Raw genomic sequence first — 21,959 nt, forward strand, 5'->3', positions numbered from 1 at the left:
CCCAAGAGGACAGGTTATTTATACAGTGCTTTAGTGGACATTTTAAAACACATTAAACCGTTTTCTCATTTAAATTGTTACCTCCTAACATTGCAGGGAATCCCAAATTTGAAAGGGAAAACCTGGCGTGGTGTTTCTTGCGGTTGTCCTCTCAAGCACACTTTATCCAGGGTTCAGAGTTTGATGTATAGAACAAGAGTGTTTCTAAGCCATTGACAATTTTTTTTTTCCTTCAAGTTGTGCTTCTTTCTGCTACCACCTAGCTGTAAGTCAGAGACGTGGAAACCTGGAATTATTTGCTGCTCCTAGCTACTGGCCTCCTGCCCCACTAACGGTTAATTGGCCCAACTTAATGCCTGGTGGTGATTGATGACTATAATGTCTAGAAAAAGAGGTGTTCAGATTCCATGACAAAGCTGCATTTTATAAAAAATATCAGAGACCCCAAAACCGAACTTCATGCTGACCATTTCCTTCTCCTCTCCAATCCCGCTTTCCCTTGCAAAGCGCTTCAGATACCATCTCCTTCCCTCCTGCACCTTTGTGCCCTTTCTACATCTTCGATTGCCTGATTCTAACAGGGTAAAAAGACGGCCAACCTCACACGTGATTAGCAGAACTGATTCCTATTTTTAAAAAATCTTCTTTGTATCTAGAAGCCAGAGAAGATTTTTTAAGGACTTTAGTTTGGGATAAACTTCCAGATTAGCCATGTCTATTTGCATCAAAGGGGAAATAAATGGAATTTTCAGGGCCGCACATCCAGTGCACTCAGAGCATTCTGCCTGTAGCCCCCACTCCGGAGTTCTGTGGCAAAGTGAAATAAACGCAAGTGGCAAGAAAGACAAAACCTAGTGATTCGTATTATTGGTCAAAATGGTTTCCTCTATGGAAGTCACTTTGTAAAATAATAAAATACAGCACAAAGTGCTTATGTCTTCTCTCGTGCATGAATTGGCTTTAGGAGAAGGAAAAAGGTAGGGAAAGGGAGAGCAACACATTTAACTACAAAAATCAGGTTCATTGTCACTCTTTTTTAAAAACCTTATGAGGGCCAGCATGTCTGGCCACAGTTTTGCACCCAGATCTTTGCCAAAGTGAAAATTCATTGAGTAGAACTTGGTTGAAATGTGCTTGCAGAAGCTTTCCCCGGCATCTTCTGGAAGTGGCCACCTGCCAAGCGTGGGATGGGGGCAGGAGGACAGAACTCACATTCTGGGTCTGGATTGACTTTCGGTAAACATGGTGATATATCAGTTTGAAAACTAGAGGGGGCTGGCCTGAGTTATACATCAGTGCCTCTTTGATGTCCTACTTTCCTCAGTGAGGATCTTTGGGAATACTTGCGATGGAACAACAAAAATGTGTCGAAGGAAGCAAAAACTGCTTCTCTGTGTGAGATCCCATGACTAACTGCCTGAGGCTTCAGGGTTTTCTCTCGCTTTTAACACTCTCTTAAAGCTCCTCAGTTGGTTCCTAATAGATCCCAGAAAAGGGGATACTAAAGCTGCAATTAACTTTCCTCTGTGCACGCTTCCAATCTAGTACTGTATTCTTCAGGTGTTTTGAATTTAAGCGTAAGTCCTCGGGAAACAGGTATCAAAAACGGAGGGAGAAATCCTAGGCCATCGCTTCACAGATATCCCAAACAAGATACTCTTTCAAACAGGGCTCCCTCTCAGCAGTCACGAGGGAAGGTTGATCCGTTCTTTGTTGGGGACTGTTTATACAATTTTTTTCAACTGTGAGCTTTGGAATCGTAAACTGCTTTGACTCCAGCTTCTGTCTACTGCCATAAAATGGACCCCACGTCAGAAAAATGAGGGTGGTATGTGTGCACGCGCCTAGACGTGTGCCTGTGTACCTATTGTACCTTCACAGAAGGAAAACAGGCTACTGATGTTTAAGAGGAGTAGCCACCAGTGCCTAATATCTTTTTGGGGGGATGGATGCTTATAATTGCCAGTATATTGAAACCACACTGGGAGTTCCACATAAAGGGGAGGGGCTGAGGGCGGGAAGAGGGGACATTTTAATACTAGGCCTTTGGACCAGAGGCAGAATAATTTCTGCAACTCTAGGTCCCGAGAGGCTTTTGAGCTCATTGGCTGGTTCTCAACCTTTTCTTTTTTTTCCCAGCATGCATTTCCTATCTATACCCAGACTTAATTTCCCTATCTTTCACTTCTGCTTCATTCCAGGGAGGAAAAGTACATCTGTTATGGCCAAGATCTCCTTGCTAACACAGAGGCAAAAATAAATGTTTAATGTTTTCCGAAGCCTCCCCTTCCTTTCCACCAATCTCCCCAAACTCCTTCTCTCTTGTCACCCCCTCCTTACTCCCTCTATACGACTTCACAGCCACTACCACTTTTTTTTTTTAATCTCTATTATCCTCTTAACAGTTGGCTTGAAGAAATTTATTTTTGCACTATACATTTTCTTTTTGCCAGATGTGTCTAACAAGTGTGTTTGGAGAGACCTACTCCCAGCCCCCTCCCCTCCCCCACCTCCCCCGTCACATTCTCTCAGGCCTTCTCTGGTATTTATAATATATCACAGAAGTACCCAGTCTTATAGCCCTCGGTTATGCCTTTTTTTGACATTTTATTTTTTTTAAGCTTTTTATATATATATATATATAAATATATTACTTTGTCAAGTTTTTTTGCTGTATAAAAGTCTTAAGATTTAAAACTATTATTTGTATTATATGATGGTGGTATGTTAATGTTACAAAATTATTAATGAAGAAAAAATTTATTTTTGTTACTGGTCTGTTTCATAATTCTTTTTTAAATTGGTATATTGTAAGATATCTATGCAAAAAATGTTATGTGACGCATTTTTATTTAAGAATGTAATATGTGTAATAAACAGTAGAATGTGTTTGGCCTTGGAATGCCTTACTGTATTTCTCCATAGCTTATTTCATTGAGAGAGAAAAATTCTCAAAGAGACACAAATGGGTCCTTATATACCTCATGAGAATTTTCTTAGAGAAAGGGAAGTCAAAAGACTGTATTAGGCCATTTTTCTTTGGGAGGTTGGGGTGTGTGTGTGTGTGTGTGTGTGTGTGTGTGTGTGTGCTTTATGGTTTCAATGAGGTAGCTCAGTGCCCAAATAAGAGAGAATACTGAAGACAGTTTATTTCTTTGAGGGGGTAGAAAGCAGCAAATGGTTGGAGGTTATGAAAAGCAATATTTTAGAATGAGGTGAGTTTTGAGATGTTATTTGTTTAGGGGGTTAGAGAGGCTTATTGAAAGCAGTTTATTTGGTGTAAGAAGGAATTTGCTCTGGGATCGTGTTAAATAGGAACATATTTGGAAAGGATAAATTGATGCAGTTTGTGGAGGAGGGAAGAAGGGCCAAGGCGAGAAGGGATAATTTAGGTGAGAGGTGGGAAGAGTCGATGTACAGGACTAAGTGGAGAAGAGCTGGCTAACCAGGGGCAGGGGCAGAAGAATATGGGTAGCTCTATGTGGTATAAGAAGTTAGGTGCAAAAAAAAAAAAAAAAAAAAAACCTGCCTCAAACACCAAGAAGGGCCTGGGGAAAATTCTCCAAACTGAAAAGAACACTGACTAAAATCTCTTTTCACATACAACTTCCAGGAAAGAACATCAAAGTAAAGAGGAAAGTAGAGAGTCTTAACTGGTGTTACTATCCCAGCATCTCTTACAGGACAATTCTTCAAGAAGAGTAGTATCATTAACTAGATACAATAAATACATCTATCACTTAGCATGGGACGCAGTTACTGTTCAAGCTTTCTTTTCACACTTTGGACTTCTGGAAACATACACTGGTGAATCACTTCTATCCCCCATCAAATGAATCTGACCAGAAACTTTACAGTACATTTTTACATGGAAGACTATGGCTGTAGTGACTGAACCAGCTCCATACGCATAGACATTCTGGACAGGAAAGCAGGTGTAAGGAGTGTTGCAGTGGGTTTGGCAGGGACGAGTGATTGTGTTTTCACCCTAATAAAACTTGAGATGAAGAGAACGATAGATACTACAAGGGTCAGGGAAATATTCTTGGAAATTGTGAGTATCAGTTGCCACATCTTCAAGCAGGCAAGTGAGCTAGGCAACAGGGCAACCCAAGGCTGACTGACGAGAAACCACGGCATCCAGTGGGAAAAGCACTGGCCCTGGGATCTGCAGCCCGACCTTCTGGTCCCTGTTGATCTGGTAGATCCCCGACTAGATGAGTAATTTAACTATCTCATAACCAAAGTTGTTTGCCTAGAAATTTCTTTGCATGAGGAAGGAGAAGATAGCTTTGCAGTATTACTTAGGGTATCGAATTGGACATTTAAGATGGGGGACAACCTGCGCTGTGCTGAGATCTTAAGAGGAGCTGGTGGTAAGTCTAATCTCTGGCATAAGGAAACGAGATGGTTTACATAAGTGAATATTCTAGACGACTGAAGCTTTCATATTTAGAAACATAACTTTTGCTTAAAATATATCTAAAAACACATTACCCACTTCACAACCTTTCTGAGCATCCATTTTTGCAACATAATATAAATTCAAGGATGACTCCCGAGTAGGGAGAATGCTCGACCTCACACTAAATGACTCCACACTTCATACTGAGTGACTCTCTCTGCTGTGCTATGGCTATTTGGAAATTACAAGTTCTTTATGTCACCTTCTAGCAATATTTATCTCCTTGTCAAATACTAAATCAGAGAATCAAGCTTGGTAACAGTACAAAAATAACTATAATTCGAATTCAACAGGTAATAATCTGAAAGTGTAACTTGGACATCCTAGGGGAATAATATACATAAACCTTGTGACAGCAATAATCTGAGGTTGCATATACAACTGGGAATTCTGGGCTAATGGAAAGGAAGCTCATAAAAAGCAGAGCCCAGTGGAATTGATAAATAATTTCATATATCTGGCTTATCTTCCACTTACAAGGATAGGTTTAGAAGAGGAGAGGGTTAAAACTTTTAACCGAAACGAGATTTGGACGTGACTGGTAGGTGATGGTTTTCTGGGCTGTCCATGCCAATCCATTAAACATTAAACATTTTATCTGAGCTATTAAGTATTATCAATATTAAATATTATCAACATTGATTGTCTTGAACATAAACTATTACTATTTTTAAATTTCTGCCTGATCATAATATAGCTATATGTACCACTGTACTCCATTTAAAAATAATGAAATGATACAAGAGGATGGAAGAGCAAAGTTTATGTTGATGTAGAATTTTTCACTTCACATACACTGCATTTGAGCTGCCCAATAAGACTGAATAGTAATGCGATAGGTATCATTCACCGCTGTGACCCCTTTGCCCTCACAAATGGAGGAGCTGGAGATCAAAGAGGGCACGTGACTTTGTGAAGGCTCAAGGGACACAATCAGTGGTAGTACTGGTGTGTAGGTCCCCTAACTCTCCACCTAGTGTACTTTTCTCTACCCCTCACTGTTTCTGGGTAACCAGGAGCTAATTTGATGGTTATGTGTGTCTAGCCATGACATTTCCATTGGCAACCGATTTAATCCCTCCATTTCCTCCCAAATAGTCACAGAAAGTAAGCTGTAATATAGGGAAGTCATCACATGCTAGAATTGGAAGGGATCTTGGAAATCTCCTTAAATGCCACTGTTGTCCTTGAGTAAACTGAGGCTCGGAGAGGTTGCAACTTACTCAAGCACATCCTTTGCAGAACAGGAGTCAACTCAGCATTACTGATATGCAGTGTTTGTTTCTTAAACTTAAGTCACTTGAGTGTGACCTTCAAGATTCTCGCAATATCCTTGCACTATCACTTTCTTAATATATTTCTTTAAATTGACCCACTCTTTAAAAAATTAAATGCCTATGTTAGCTTTGTCCTAAGCAAGAATATTCCCGAAACCACTGATTTAACTGTTTTCCTTTTAAATACAAATGAAAATAAATGTATAACTCAAAATTAAAATGTTCATTTTTGTGTTACATTAAAAGACTCAATTACTATTGGTGGTATTGGAGAGGCACTGTTCTGTGCCATTGTCTAAAATCTATTCTGTACCATTTCTCTTTAGCTAATTATTTAGTCCACGTGATGCTCCTTGGAGCACATTTCAAATTGAATCTAAAACTAAGTGCATGTGAAAATTTAATAAAGACTGATTTGATGACTGGGAAGTTACTTAAGGACCCAGAGGTCTCTTAGGAGGAAGAAGATAATGTGGCCATAAGTGAAGTGAGCATGCATTCTCTGCCTTGCTTTCCCATCCTTCGAACACCCATCTTCCCTCAGGGAAAGGCACTCTCAGTGGATGGGCTTGTGGCCAGGTCATGCCATTATTCTAACCATCAGGTGTTGACTGCATCAAGGAGGTCACTCTTTCCTCATGTCCCCCAGTCAACAGTCAATGCTATGAAAACACTTTATATGCTATAAAACACGGCTTTGAAAAATGTACTCGCCTTCATGACATGATTCCTGGCATCCCCAGGCCACCACCTATACATGCACACAACTCAGCCCCCAACCCCAAATGTTTCTCCATAAGTTTGAGGCATTCGATAGTCCTCTCTTAAATATTTATTTTTTGCCTAAAGCCGTCCCTATTTTTAAACTAGAGCTATCCAGAAAGAGCTAACTCTATATTTTTTATCTGTCATGTGTGCCTTAATGTGAATCAGTTTATTCTACCCTTTCACAAGAAGTGGCTTTAAATGCAAGGAGGCTGAGAGATATGGGGATTATGAATACGAAAAAAATGTAGAAGCAGGTGGCCAACTTTGGGACTCAGAGGTGGGGAAGGATAAGCAGCCAGGCAGGCAGTTCTTTGTCTATCACTGCTGAGACACAGGGTATCAAATGACTTCATAAAGAAACGGAAGCGATATTTCATTGCCATCAAAGTCTCCTGTGTGATCAAAATGAGAGTCTACAGAAACCGAGGTCTGCAGAGCTTATCACAGAAAACAGCTACTAGTGAACAGGTGGCCTCTAGTTAGGTAATAATGCCAGGTTCCTAGTTACCGGGCTTGGTTCTGTTCTTTGAAACAACGACATCCGGGGTCCTGGTCTTGCAGGCAGAAAGTCAAGATTCCTTCATCAAGATGGGAATGTACTTGAGTAACTGCAGGGTATTTAAAGGATGATCATTTGTGGACTCTAATATCAGAGCCAAAGCAATGATGATATATTTTCTACAGCTCCACAACATGTAGACTGTTCTAAGAAGTACATGGAATATGATTACGGGATTGCTAGTCAAAGACCCCAGGCAATAAGAAATAAATACCCTGATCTTATGTACATGCTCTGCTAAACTCATGGAGGCAAAGACCAAAAGATTTGCCACTTAAAACTTACATGAATTGACTCAGTGTCAAATCAGTTTTTATCCCTGCTTAGAGATATCTAATTACACTCTAATATAGAGTATATGATGACAGTATTAATGAATGGCCAAAATTTAAATCTTGTCTTTGGTTCTGGGAACTTAACACCTTTCTGTTCCCAATCATGATGTTTTTGGATTTCATTTTTCTTCCCATTTACTCTTTTTCTTTCTTTCTTTTCTTCCTCCTCTCCGCCTCCTGGTATCTGCAAAAATCACTGTGAGGCACTGGCTCCAAAGCCCACTTTGGACTCCCCTCTCTGGTGTTACCCACTGACCTGGCCCCCAGCCTCCCAGGAACTCCTTCCTCCCCCTTCCTCCTCTGCACCTTTCTTGTATCACTACTTCTCATTGTGAGGGGAACAGCGGGGGGTGGCGGAGGGCAAGGGAGCGGGGAGAGTGAGTGTCCATTACTCAGCTTGCTTGATTTATTTATTTGTTTGGTTGTTTTCTTTTTTAGGCAAGGCAATCCTTGGTTGACCTCACAGATTGCAAGGACCTCGTCAGCTTACAATCCCTTATTTTTTATTTTTTATGCCTACAGCACCTGGTCTTCCTAGGTGGTCTTCCATCCAAGTACTAACCAGGCCCGACCCTGCTTAGCTTCTGAGATCAGACGAGATTGGGCTTGTTGAGGGTGGCATGGCCGTAGACTCAGCATAATTTAAAATGGTGCTACTAAGAACATAGCTTTGGTTGTTCTCCTGATTTCCTTAGGTGTAGCTAGAAACAGAAAACTGCCAGATTCCAATACAGCCTCATTTGTTAAGCACTGTCACATGCCAGGTAGTGGGTCAATCACTGGGATACGTGTGCTTTATAAGATGTGTCAGCCACACACGTATCCATTTGAATTAACAAGACACATGAGCAATAATAAAATAATAATTAACAAATAGCTGTTTGGTAACTCTTAGAGAGTCAGAATTATAAAATCTCAAATATAAATTTTCTCCCTTTGTTCACAATCCTGTCTATCACAATATAGGTTTGTTTTGATTGATGCAACATAATCATCCCCTAAATTGAAACTGACTTCTGTTTAAATGCATGCAGAAGCCTGCTGTGCATGGTGTTTCTCAGGGCACAGGCCAACGACCACCTGCAGCAGAATCGAGTTCTTTTTAAAAATGCAATTTTCTTAGTCTCATTCTTTGGGAGTAAGAACTAGATAGACATCTATGTTTTAACAGGTTCTCTCAGGGCCATTTTCAGAGCACCTCAGCGTCTGAGAAACACCTATATACAAAGCAAAGCAACATTTTTAAATGCAAGTAGGTGGTCTCTAGTCTTTATTCTATAAAAATAATGCATTGTCATATGTACTTAGGATCTGCTCAGAGTTCAGTAGGTCTGTTCCTCGGACTGCATTTGCTTGGAATCTGTCACAACGAGAACTGCCTTACCACCAGTTACTGAGGGGTGACTTCCAAGGAGGTCCCCATCTGGTAAAGCCCTAAAAACTCCCTCCTGAAAGCATGCTACCATGGAGCCTCCCGGAATCTTTTTTTTTTTTTTTTTTTTTTTTTTTTTAGAAAAGACCTCTGGGGACAGTGAGTTTTTATTTTGTGGGTTTTCATTCAATCCTCTTGTTTGGCCTTAGCAGCTTATGCCCTGTGCTGAAGTGATTTCTGGCAGAGGCCCTAACCTGGACACAGAAATGCCAGCCTGTTACAGGGCCTAAAGAACTCATCATTTGGGGAATAAGACTGTGGTCTGAACCCTGTCCTTGGCTTCTGAAATGCCAGTGACACCTCTCTGTGTCAAGTCTTGTTTCTTTAAACCTTTGCCTCTTTCATCACTTCCACCTCTATGCCCCCGAAGTTTGACTTTGAAGCAAAAGTTATGTGGGACTAAGAGCTTGGAGGACCCCATATGCATCTGCAGTCTGTCGACAAAGCCCTCTGAGCAAAGCCCAGTTTAATGTCCAGATTTTATCAAATAAACTAGAGGAAGGAATCCATGTCACAGTTGGACAATATGGGCTTCTGTATATTCTGAGAAAGTTATTCTAAAAATAGGCCTGTGGAAGACCTAGCAGGGAAAAATAGGAGCAAAGAGGAATTCGCAAAATGATTGTGAAAGCTCTTCCTGAAAATGTTCTGCTACAAATTCCTGCTTATCTCCTTCCTCTGACCTGCAGATGAGGTGGCCGGCTCAGGGAGCAGGAAGGGAATTGCCATAAATCTGAGCTAATTTGGAAAGGGAAGGATGAAGCAGATACTTAGCAATCAATAGAGCGATGTTTTGTTTTGTGGTAAATGTTTACGGCTCTGTTGCTGGAATGTAATCCTGCTGCATCAGAACATGGGCCATTAGAGGTGAAATGAGTTCACCTAACGCCCTCTTTGTGTAATTGGTGTGCATCGCTCCTCAAGGTACAAGAGTCCAAAGCTTTTGCTTCCATCTAGAGAGAAGGTTTGGGATGATTCTCTCCATCTTTTTACTTTTTATTGCCTCATGAGTCCCAAGAAAGAGAGAAAAATGACCGATTTTTCTTTCCTTAGCTCATGTTTGCAGGACGGGATGTACAAACACCACTTAACATTTCCTTCCACTCCTGAAAGTGCTGTTGGGGGAGCAAAAGAGGAAATAAAACCACAATGAGAACAAGGACTAGACTGTTCCTTTCCTGACTAAGCTTATGGAGTGATGCATTGCTCAGCTGCTGAGAAGAAGAAGAAGGAAGGCATGTGTTTCCTTGTCATGGAAAGGAGAGGGTATAAAAACTGCTTTGACTGAAAAGCAAGTCCACTAATTGATTGTTAATGACTACACAGCCCTAAATGTCTGGAATTTGGTTTAGATTCAATGTAATTTGACATTTGCCAACCATTATTAAATCTCTTTGATGATCTCCCTGTGCAGTGGTAAGGAGCAGCTGATTGGCTCTTGGGGCTGGAAAATGAGGCTGGCTGGGCATGGAGTCAAAGAGGCATCTAGAAGGCAGCCACTGTCACCCACCTCCCCGCCGTTTCGCCAGTCTTGCTCCCTCTGGCATTCCTGACGTTTTGGTTGTTTCTGGACACCTTCTCTGTTTTCGTAGGGTCCCTTCTCTGCTATTTCCTTGTTTTCAAAGTTGTATTCCCTTCCCGTTACCAGTTGACCTGCTCCTTTAAAAGCAAAACAACCTTTGCTCTATTGGTTTTCCTAACTCGGAAGTGAACATATCTTTGCAAAGAACAAAAATTTACTACAATCATATCAAGATAAAAATATTAATGGAAAAGATGCAGGGGAATTTCATGAAAACTCATTGTGGGAAAAATAGTTCCTGAGGAATGTCAGAGTCATTGGGCCTCTCATCTCATCCTCCCACCCTCCCTCTCTCTCTTTTGTTTTTCCTTGGTATTGGTCTGCCTTCCACAAACAAGCTTCTTTACTTCCTCAGCCATAGCATAGGGTCCAGTGTACCTTTCTTCCTACAGGACCTGTCACTTGGCTACCTACAGGTACTGACACAATCTCCAGGTCCAAATTCTAATTTCTCAGGAGGAAGAATTTAATTGGCCAGACTCAGGACTAGGGCTCCTCACTGGCTGACTGACGCAGCTGTTGCTGAGGGGAAGGGGTGAGCAGGGGCCAGGCACGTGGTGTTCACTCTTCCAGAGCTGAGAGTGAGATTGTGCCACAGACAAGGAGGAGAAGATAGGCAGGTCTGGTGCCCTCCCTCAGGGCAACGTCCAAGAGCTCCCCTCTTTATCTTGGGGTCAAGTATCTCAGATTGTGTAACAGCCTTACGAAGAGTCCTATTTTTTTTTATGTTTTTAATTCATAATATACTCCAACACCTGCATTGACCTAGTTTACCAGAACCACCAATTCCTCCTCATCCACACTTCCACTGTATCTTCTTTCAAAAGATTTAGGAGGGGAAAAAATCAGAGCACCTTTCAAGACAGTTTCCATGAGAACCAAGAGAAAAACTGCAGCAATGGAGGGAAATCCCTGTACAATTCTATTATAATAAGGACAAAGATGAGTCTCTTTATTAATACGCGTGTGAGGTAGTGTACAGGCAGAAAAAACAGTGCTGAAGAGTCAGGAAACATATGCCAAGCCTTAACTATGCCTCTTGTGAACTGTGTAACTTGAGGCAAATCACTCAGCCTTTCTGGGCTTGCTTTTCCTTTCCTGAAAAATAAAGAGAATAGATCAGATAAATCTTTAAGTCTTTTCCTATTCTTAAATTCTGTGATAATACAATTTTAAGAACTTGATATGAAAATTATATATTAACAACAGAATGGTCTCATAAAATGGTTCATCTTTGCATTGATTCTTATTTATTGACTAAACAACTATTTATTGGGAATTTTTAATCTAGCTAATCTGTGCTAGGCTATGGATGTGCAAGTGACAACAAACAGATGTGATCCCTACACTCACAAAAGGCACAATTTAACACATTAAGAAAAAGACCTATCATCTACATTACTGTATTTCCGAGGCAAACTTTCCTTTTATATTTAATGCACTTTTCTCCTACAGAACTCTGCTTATCTTGAAAGTAGGTGGTTTCTTTCTCTACCTAAGTAGGACTGCACCCTTCACCCTCTTAATGAAACACTTTGAAACCCTGCTGTTGTGGAAAAATCCCAAAGCCAGTCCAGTGAAAAATCAAGCAGTAACTCGAAGAAAAAGAGAACTCATTTTATTACACGTGGTCCCAGAAGAGCTAGTGCTGGGAATAGTCTGAGTCCAGAGCATAGTTGCAACATTCGTTATATACAGGGATTTTATACAGGCTTATTGGTTAGTTTGAACTCAGAATGTTACAAATGGCGGGAGTTGCTATGGTCACAAGTAGTAACATTGGTGGAAGGGCAGGAGTTGTTACGGGTTACCGATAGTTACAAATTGTTACAGGAAGCAGGGAGCTGCTAAGGTACAAAGTGCTACAAGAGGCAGGGCTGCTAGGGGTACAAACAGTTACATTTACAAGTCAAGGAAAGAGCAAGGGAGCTCTTGCATGAGCTCCTGCATACCGCAAGCACATTTATAGAAGCAGAACAGAGAGCTGGTTAGCATTTCGAATTATGTTTTTCTTCATTTTCCTCTTCGCTAACACTTAACTGGTATAGAGAAACGTGAACATGGCCGCCGGATAGAGAAATTGGTCAACGTTACCAACTCCTGTGTCAGGTCTCTCTACCAGGACTTCCTCTGTAGGTTTGAAATAAGTTCCAACAACATTGGAAGACTTTATATTCAAAGAGAAAGGTTAAAGCACTGTGAAACTCAATCAGACATTAATTATGAATTGTCTCCCATGTCTGAGCTTCTGTTAGCAACTCGAGGATCATTTTAAGAATTACATGAGTTAATAACACACGGAAATGATGAGAGTTGGCCCTGGTGCACGTTACATGCTCAGTAAGTGCTGACTGTCATTATCATTACTAACAGAAAGCTTAAACGTTTCAAAGGAGCATTTCCTGTATCTGAATCTAATCATAGTCTTTGAGAAAATGGACATGCTGTTCACACTCACCCCGACTCTTGGACTGGTGGTGGTGGCTTCTGCTTTGGGCCCAGAGAAGGAAAACAAGTGGAGAGAAAGGAGTTCCACTCATAGCACACAGCCTCTCTTCTCTTCCTCTCCAGCAGCTACCCCAAGTGTCATTCCCCATTCCCTCCCCCCACCACCCCAATTTTTGCCCAGCTCAGATTCTCCTTAACTGTGGAATTGCCAGAGAGGCTGATGGAAGGACAAAGCAGTGTTTGCCAGGTTCAATCCTGCTCTTTTCTCCAGAGACATCATCCCCGAAAAGCTAATCAATTCGTCCTCAGAAAACACGACCCCAGTGGAAATGTTTGCCATTTTCTTTGCTAAGTGTTATTTTTTCCGTATTAGAGGTCTGATTTCCTGCAATTCTTGGAGAGTACTGGGAGGAAGAGGGGTCAGGAAACTCGGCACAGAGGGGAGCGGTGATTAAGCCGCCCACTCATTTCCGGCCTTTTCCTTCACAACTGCGGGAAAGCGTTTTGAGGTGTTCCTGCATTGTTTATTTTTGTCTAGAAAGAACAGGGTCTTTGTTAATGGATCTTAGATGATATGAGCAGAAGATTCAGCATTTTCCCTTCCTTCTGTCACTCACCAGCAGCGTGGCTTTCCAGGTGCATCGTGTCACTGGGCCAGTTTGCTCAGCCCTTAAAAAAATAAATATAAATATAATATATATATATATATATATATATATATATATATATATATATATATATGCTTGTCAAATGATTTGGATTTCCTTCAAAATAAAATGTCAGACAAGGAAACTTACTATTCTTGTTGTAAAAGGCTTCTGTCTTGGGAAGTAGTGCTCAGTGAGAGATGAAGAATAGAGAGGAAAGCCTTGAAAAGGAAAAGGCCCAGAAGAGCACTTCAGTAAACATTCTGCGATATCCCACCCTCACCCCCACCCCACCCCCTCAGCCTTACCCCCGCCCCTATCCCCCACCGCCACTCTCAGCCCCGCCCCACCTACTGCTTCTAAGGGGATCTATATGGTGGTTTTCACCAACCAATCATCATGTCAGTACTTATAACAGTAAAGCTGGTTGTTATAGAGTCGCAGGACTAGATTGGATTATTTAGTTTTTTAAGAACAGCTCTCCATAAGTGCAAGATAAAGAGAAAATTGCCATCCAAGTATTACTTGTGATAGGATAGGATAGGATAGGTTAATAGTGAAAGTTATACTTTTGGTGATTGTTTAAATAACTTTCAAAAGCTTTAATAAATTATCTTAGTTAATAGTCATAATAAAAACGTGTGAGGTCAGTAGGGCGATATGTAGGCCTAACTCCCCACCCTTTCTTTGTCTTTTGAAAGAGGAAAGTGAAACACACAGGGAGGGTGAATGATTTGCCCAGAGCCACAAAGGTGCTAAACAGTAGACCTGAGCTGAAAGCCTCACTCTTGTTAATTCTCTTTCCCATCAATCATGTGCTGATCAGCACTTCATTTAGCAAATTTTACCCTACTGTGATGGGATGCCCAAAGGTTTGCTTCACTTAATAGATGTTTATGATTATAAGTGGGTTATTATAGTATTCTGGAATTATGTTCAAAAAGTGAGTTTTACTATATTTTTATTAAAATAACTAACTAGTCCATCTTTAAATATTAAAAACATACATTATTTTATTTGATCATTTATAAGATCAAGCGTTTTTACTTAGTATTGTAAAAACTGTATGACATAGAAATTGAGATAAAAGGTAATTAATTTACTGACTTATCTAATGAGTACAATAAACTAAAGACTGTGTTCAACACTGGGGATTAGAAGATGCCCAAGGCAATTTACAATAGTTAGAACTGTATATTTATGTTTACTTATTTATTTTTGATGGTGACAGAAATTCAGCTTGAAATGGAATATTTACAAAGGGAAATTTGTTGGTAGAACTAAGGTGTAATTCATTATAGGCATACAAGAATATCTTTGTGGAAACCCTAGAAGTGAAACATGACTTCTAGAATGACTAGAAATGGGGATTCAAGAGTTCAGGACCTCCATCTCAGCTCTGCTCCTCGCGGTTCATTTATTTTATCCTTCTGTTTCCTAAGACTTCCACTTTTCACTCTCATGTCAGTAAACAAGGTTGCCAATAACTCTGAAGTTTATTGCTTCAAAATCAAGAGAGATTGAGCTTTTTTCTCAGTTCCAATTCCTAAATTGGACCAGGAGCTCACTCTGAACCAAATAGCTCTGCCTTTTGGTGTGAGATAGTCTGCTTTGATCAGGTACCCCCAACCAATAAGTGGGGACAAGGGGTGGTATTACATTGGACAAGTGTGGTGGATCCTATGATAACCACATAGGTGTAGGTGGAAATGAGCTGCCAGAAGAATAGGGAGGTGGAGAAGGCAATTCTGTAAAGGATGGACAGTCCCTACACTCATGAACCTCCGAGTCTCATGATCTATAAGCAGATAATGACACTATAATTACATGAGCTCAATTAGAGAAATGCGTTAGATTACTCTAAAAACGCAGAGGAAAGAGCAATGACTCTACTTAAGAGAAATCAGGATGTTTGTACAGAGAAAATACGGTTCCAACTGAGCCGTGAAATATGACAAGGAAATTGTCAGTGAGGAAAGGGCATTCCAGGAAGAGGGAACAGCTTTACCAAAGGCTTAGAGGTATGGAACCATAAGATGGAGGAGCGAAAGGATGAAGCTGGAAGGGGAAATAGCACTCTATGTCTCTTTGTACCTTTAACCCATCCACCTTCCCACCTTCTAAGGAACAAATGAGGTCCTGAAATAATGGAAACATATCGTATAGCATTTTTGGCTTCTCAGAACACTTTTACTTTAACTCTTTCATTGGGAGTCACACAATATTGCCATGATGGAGCTAAGGTACACATTTTTTGCCCCATTATATTGATGAGGAAAGAAGTTTTAAAAGGCTGCGACTTTGAACTAAGGTTAGTTTAAGGCTAGAACTGGGACTAGAACACTGGAATTCCCAATTCATTGTTCTTTCTACCCCTCCTAAGGGTTTTCCTTTAATGCCTTTAACTTAAGGGATCACAACTGTGTCACTAAGAATACGGTCTATTGTGACAAACCACTTGGATGGTCTCGGATAAGTTATATATATTTTATTCTGATTAGTCATTAAAATATCTTGCAAATTCTCCATTCCAAAAAAGTATCTGAAGGAAGAGATTCTTGTCACCTGAAATAAGAAGGGAGAGAGACAAACAATGATCATTCAAGAACTTGTTTATTTCTATGATTCTTTTATTATAATCAATACGTGCAGATTTAAACAAATCTCATTAATATGTACAATAAACTGATGATCCTTTTTCATCTTACAAAAGGAAATTTCAAGCTAAACTTCAGCTAAGATTTTAAGCTGAAGACAGGGAATGTATCACATTTTTGAAGAACCAGAATTTGCCCGCTGTGACCTGTTATGCCTGGCACTTACTTTGTAAATGCCCAATAAATGTTTGATGAATGAATGTATGAATGAACAAATGCAGGGAATTTTTAAAAATAAGGACTCTCTATAGATCTATGATTAAGAACAAGCCTGGGTATCAGATATAGTTGGGATCAATTTTTGGTTGTACCACCAACTAAATGTGAAACAACTGGCAAATTATCTAAGCCTCTATCCCCTTAGTTGTAAAATAAAAATAATAATGGAATTTACTTCCAAGGTTTGTTTACTGAATAAAAATTTATCGAGCACCTATTATGTGCCAGTCACTGTCCAAGGCTCAGGACAATAGCTCAGTAAACACAGGTGACATGGTCCCTAGAATATAAACAAGAAAATAAATATGTAAATGAGCTAATTAAAATTGTGATGCAGAGATACAAAAGAATTAAACAGGTTAATGTAGACTCAGTCGTGAACATGTGGGCTACTTTAGATAGAGTGGCAAGAAGAAGCTTTTCTAAGGAGGCGACGTTTGAAATAATACCTAGGGAGAAGAGAGTGAGTGTCCATGGGTAGAGCTAAAAAAACACTTTCTGGGAAGAGGTAGTAAGAGTAAAGCCGAGGGAAGGGATGGGATTCCAGAACTGGAGGAATGGAAAGGAGGCCCCTGGGGCCAGAGAACAGGGAGCAAAAGAATATGAGGTAGGAGAGAGGCTGGAACTCAGCCAGATCACTAAGTGCCCTTGTAGGGCAAGGTCAGGATTGAGGCTTTGCTCCAACAGCCATGGGAATCCACTGAGGAATTTAAGTAGAAGGGTCTCCTTACCTGCTTTACATTTTTAAATGAGCTTCAGTAAAGAGCATCAACATCCATCTAATCGCTTGTATGAAAAATCTGAGTCCTTCTTGGCTCATCAGTTTTCCTCTCTATCCCCATCAATAAGTCCAGTGAACTCACCCTTTAATATATACCCCAAGCTCCTTAATTTCTCCACCTCTATAAAACCACCTTCATTTAAGCTACTAACGCTTGTCTCGGCTATTGCAACCTTGCCTTAGACACTGTACGTTGAAGAACTTATCAAACTTTCAAGGGGGAAAGGTCAAATAGGTAGCTGGACATTTAAGACTAAACCTCAGGCTGGGAGTTACACAAGATAACACACATAAACACTTAGCATGGCACCTGGTTTCTAGAATGTTCTTAATATACATGATTTAAAAAAAATAATCCCCATCTCCTGGTGCCTTTCAATATGATAAAAAGATCAAGGGATTTGGAATAGGACACTTGGGTTTATGTCCTTGTTTAAAAGAAGTGTGGCTTTCGACAAGCTCTAAATTCTCTGAGCCGCCGTTTTCTCCTCTGGGAAATGAAGATGTGAACACCAGTCCTTTCTATCACACAGCGCTGTTGTGAGCTTCAAATATGATGATGGATGTGAAAATGCTTTGTAAGCTCAAAAGCATGTTTTCATGGGCGATCAACCATATGAAATTATATTTAATTCAGTTTCCCTTTGTACCTGACCTATACTGTAAGACATCCCAAAATAAATTTTATTGTAGGGCACTGAGGTGTTTAACTTACAGAAAGACTGAGTCCCAGATTCTTGCAACTCTGCCTTGTGTAGTTCAAACCAGGGCTATCCTATAGACCTTTTTGCTGAAAAGGAAATGTGTATCAACGCTGTCCAATATGGTAGCCACTACCCACCGTGGCTATTGAGCACTCTAAGTGTGACTAATGTGATAAAGAAACACTATATCTTATTTTTTCAATTTTAATTCAGTTAAGTGTAAATAATCGCATGTGGTTAGTGGCTACCATAGTGGACAGTGTAAGTCCAAAAACTTTGCTTTCTCAGGGCTCTCATCCCTAAAATGATGAGGTCTTTTCTATCTACAATTTTACATACACAATTCAGGCATAAGTAAACCATTTTGGATAAAATAAGGGCTGAATCCTGAGTCACTAGATACATATTTTGTTTTTAGTTTCAAGTATACAGTACACTGGTTAGACATTTCTATAGTTCATGAAATGATCCCCCTGATTACTCTATCTTCCCTCTGGCTCTCCACCTAGCTGTTACATTACTGCTGACTGCATTCCCTATGCTGTGCCCCCCATCCCCGTGACCACCTATCAACTACTAATTTGTACTTCTTTAACCCTTCACTGCTTTCTCCCAGCCCCTAAAACACCCCTTTCCTCTGGCTGTCACCAGATTATCCTCTACATTTGCCTAGATTTTTTTTTTTTCAGTTCATAGCTGTTTCATTTATCAACAAGAGGGAAGACTTCAAAACAATGACAACACAGTCTCAAAGTAAAAGGCAGTCCTGAAGATGAACTACTTAAGAAATACATTCTCCTGGGAATTATATTTTGATATCAAGTAGACTACTCGTTCCAAAGTTAGCATTCTCCATTTCTCATTAAGAAAAATCACTAGGGAAAAATATTTGGAATTGAGTAAATAAACGAATGACTGCAGTGGAGATTGTTTCTATGACGCTGACAGTTGAATGGTCATAAGGGGTTTCCATGATGAAGCTAACACTAATTTTGTCTCTTTGCATAAGCACTGTGTTGTTATTACTGGATATTTAGAACATAAGCTGAAATATATAGAGAAATAGAAAAGGATGATAACATGATTGAATTGTTTGAGGAAAAAAATGAGAACTCAGAAGAAAAGAAACCCAAGACAACTGAAAGAACTAGAGATAGGCGATGGAGAGAAGTGAGAAAAGCTTTCAAAGGGGAAAAATGAATATGGAATTGAAATCAAGAAGACAGAGAGGGAACAGATTGGGGTAGGCGGGGTGAGGATCAGAGAAGAAATTCCACATCCATTTGGGAACGACACCAGGAGCTAAGCCTGTGTGTGTGTGTGTGTGTGTGTGTGTGTGTGTGTGTGTGTGTGTGTGTGTATTGGGAGAGGGGGCCGGTAAGGAAGACCAGAAAAATAAAATTACTTTGGAAAGAAAGAGAGGGACAAGGTAGTGAGGACAAGGAGGGACAGCTGTCATCTCATTTAATTAAGAAATTATTAATGGAACAGACGGGCCAGCCACAGTGAGCCTTTACTGATGAGATGCTTCTAAAATTGCAGATAATAGCAGCTGAAAAGTTATTGAAAGCAAAAGTGGTAAGAATGTTAATTTAATTGATAACATTATACTTAGCACAATGCTTAGAAATTTAAAAATCACACATCAAATAAATTTAAATGACTCTGGTTATCATCTAATTATGGTTGTTTAAATAATGTGATACAATGAAATTTAAAAAATTAAAAAGCCCTAATAATTTTAAGTGATTACTCTTATATTCTGAATTCTCTTTTTAAGCAGTTACCTTTCAGTCCCACAGTTCTGGTGGAGATATTATTCTGATGGCTACACTTTTACCAAACCTATGTAGCTATTAGGTCAGAAGAAGATAAATATCAAACTTAGCTTCGAAACGCCTTATTTCTTTCTCTTCTGTACCTTATTTTTCCAGGATAAGAATATCTAGCTTCTCTCCTTAAACAACCACCTTATCTCTTTTCCCTTTCTCCCCTCACTAAGCAGGATTCCCTGACAACACCTCCCTGTCTTCATCATAAGAAAGCATGGCATCCATCCTGTTAGACTACATGTAATACAGGTCATATAAGAGCTTAGCAATGCCAGTTCACTTCCCCAGAAGCTGTCTAGATTAAGAGCCAAGAGTCATAGACTTGTGACCATGACCATGCTACTGACTGTTGTTGAAAGAGAGAAAGACAACATGTTGTTCACCTGACTCCACTGTGAGCAGTCAGTCCTAAAATCTCACTCAGAGTAATGGCCTCATAGTGCGTGGAAAGAAAAAGACAAAGCAACTGATTAATTTGAAACTATTTTTGTTTTTCCTAGTAATACATGTATTTTGCAAAAATATCAAGTTAAAGTTCTTATAATCCTACCTAAACAATCACTATTAAGAATCTGATATATGTCTCCAGAAATCAACATACAAATTAACATAAAGGGCTCTTACCTCTGTAGTGTTCTGTAAGATTCTTTTTTTAACTGAATATATGATGGCATATTTCCATGTCAATCTGCCATACTTTATTGAATGAAAGACACTTGATTATAAGATTATGTACCAATAAGAACAAACATGCTGCAGATTGTAATCAATAGGCTCTGTAAAACATATCTTAATTTCAGACGTTGAAATATTAAAAAGACATCTTTTAAATGATAAAATACAGTATTAAAACTTTTCTTAACCTTTTGACAGCTGCATAATATTCCATTGTATAGCCATATTATAAATTACTCAACAACTCTCCCATTATTAAACATTGTGTTGCTTCCGATACTTTCAAATTTTCATGAACTACCTTAATGTATATCTTTGCACACATTATATTTCATCCTCAAGTTGCATTCCCAGAAGTAGAATCAAAGGATTTAAATAAGTATGTTAACCCTGTTTATACCAGATGATACTGGTTAACACTCTTACCAGTTGTGTTTCAGAGTCCTTACTTCCTCATGCCCTCAGCAGCTGATATATCATCTACTTAAACCTAGCCTGGACCTCCACTAAGAAAAATCCAAAGCCATACACCTCATTTGCCACCCACTACCATTGTTACCTTTTCTCTTGGTGTTTCCAATATTTGAGAAACTTCAGGAATTTGAAATGTCATGTCCATAGATGATTTCCAATTAATGGATGAAGCCCAGATCCAATTATTTGCAGAGAGCCACCCTTAACATGAACTGTGTTCAATGATGTGCCTTCCTGCTCTTCATCTTTCTGCCAGTTAGGGACAAGGCCCAAGGATCACGTCTTTGCACGTGTAACTAGAAATTAAATTGGGGCTACTTTCTTGAACTCTTTTGTTCATTTGATCTGAAATCAGTAAACTCATTCTATGCTCTAGGCTGTGGAGACACAAAGATGAAAAACTTACATTTCCTGCCCAAGGAAACTATAGCCTAATGGGGAGATGAGATACACTCATATAAAATAATAGAATGACAGAAGACAACATCATTGATTTCATGAGACAAGATATGATCTAGCATCAAATGTGCAGACATTAAGTCCAGAATTTGAATGAAACTTGGAGACAGAATGCTCTGTCCCTCTGAGAGGCACTAAGACTGAGGCTAATGTACCGTGACCCTTCGGAAGCACAAAGATAACACATGGTCGATCCTTCTCTAGGCAGCATCTGCGTCCTGTACTGTCCCTCAGGAGTCTAAGACACATCAGCAAATGCTCAGTTTTTTCCTGGAGTACCAAAGGCCAGCTGTCCTAGGGTCCTGTGTGTCCTAGAGGGAAGAAGCCAGACCATTTGCCTTCAGCCCCTCTTCAGGAGGGGTGCCTTGAGGGCATGACAGTTCCAGGACCCAGAGAGAGCATGACTCAGGGCTACAAAAGTGGGGATTCGCCCATCCCGTTTCCATGCCCAGTGGCATAAGAACTAAAGTCCCGTCAAGAAGCAAGCTTCCTAGTTAATCAGTAATTCAAGTTTTGGGACACATGCTTCCCAAACATCCCACTTCAGGGCTCTGATTTAATAAGGATGGCAAGAAAAAAAGGACTCACTTGCTAATATTGAAAGAGTGCAAAGACACCTGCCCCAGGCCCTCTAGGTCAGGAGGG

General features: G+C 40.0%; 1 long non-coding RNA gene and 1 pseudogene across 1 annotated transcript; both read right to left on the reverse strand.

Moving 5' to 3' along the window:
* Positions 1–7,917: 7,917 nt before the first annotated feature.
* LOC118614559 lies at positions 7,918–8,036 on the reverse strand (annotated as a pseudogene).
* Positions 8,037–13,048: 5,012 nt separating this feature from the next.
* LOC118613849 lies at positions 13,049–13,763 on the reverse strand. The gene is made up of 3 exons (XR_004955965.1): positions 13,664–13,763; positions 13,484–13,535; positions 13,049–13,400 (listed from the first exon to the last, which is right to left on the reverse strand). It is a non-coding gene; the product is annotated as an uncharacterized LOC118613849 (long non-coding RNA).
* Between the last annotated feature and the right edge of the window lie 8,196 nt (positions 13,764–21,959).

The sequence above is a fragment of the Rousettus aegyptiacus genome, unplaced genomic scaffold (assembly GCF_014176215.1).
Source record: "Rousettus aegyptiacus isolate mRouAeg1 unplaced genomic scaffold, mRouAeg1.p scaffold_m13_p_2, whole genome shotgun sequence".
In the NCBI taxonomy this organism is placed as follows: domain Eukaryota; kingdom Metazoa; phylum Chordata; class Mammalia; order Chiroptera; family Pteropodidae; genus Rousettus; species Rousettus aegyptiacus.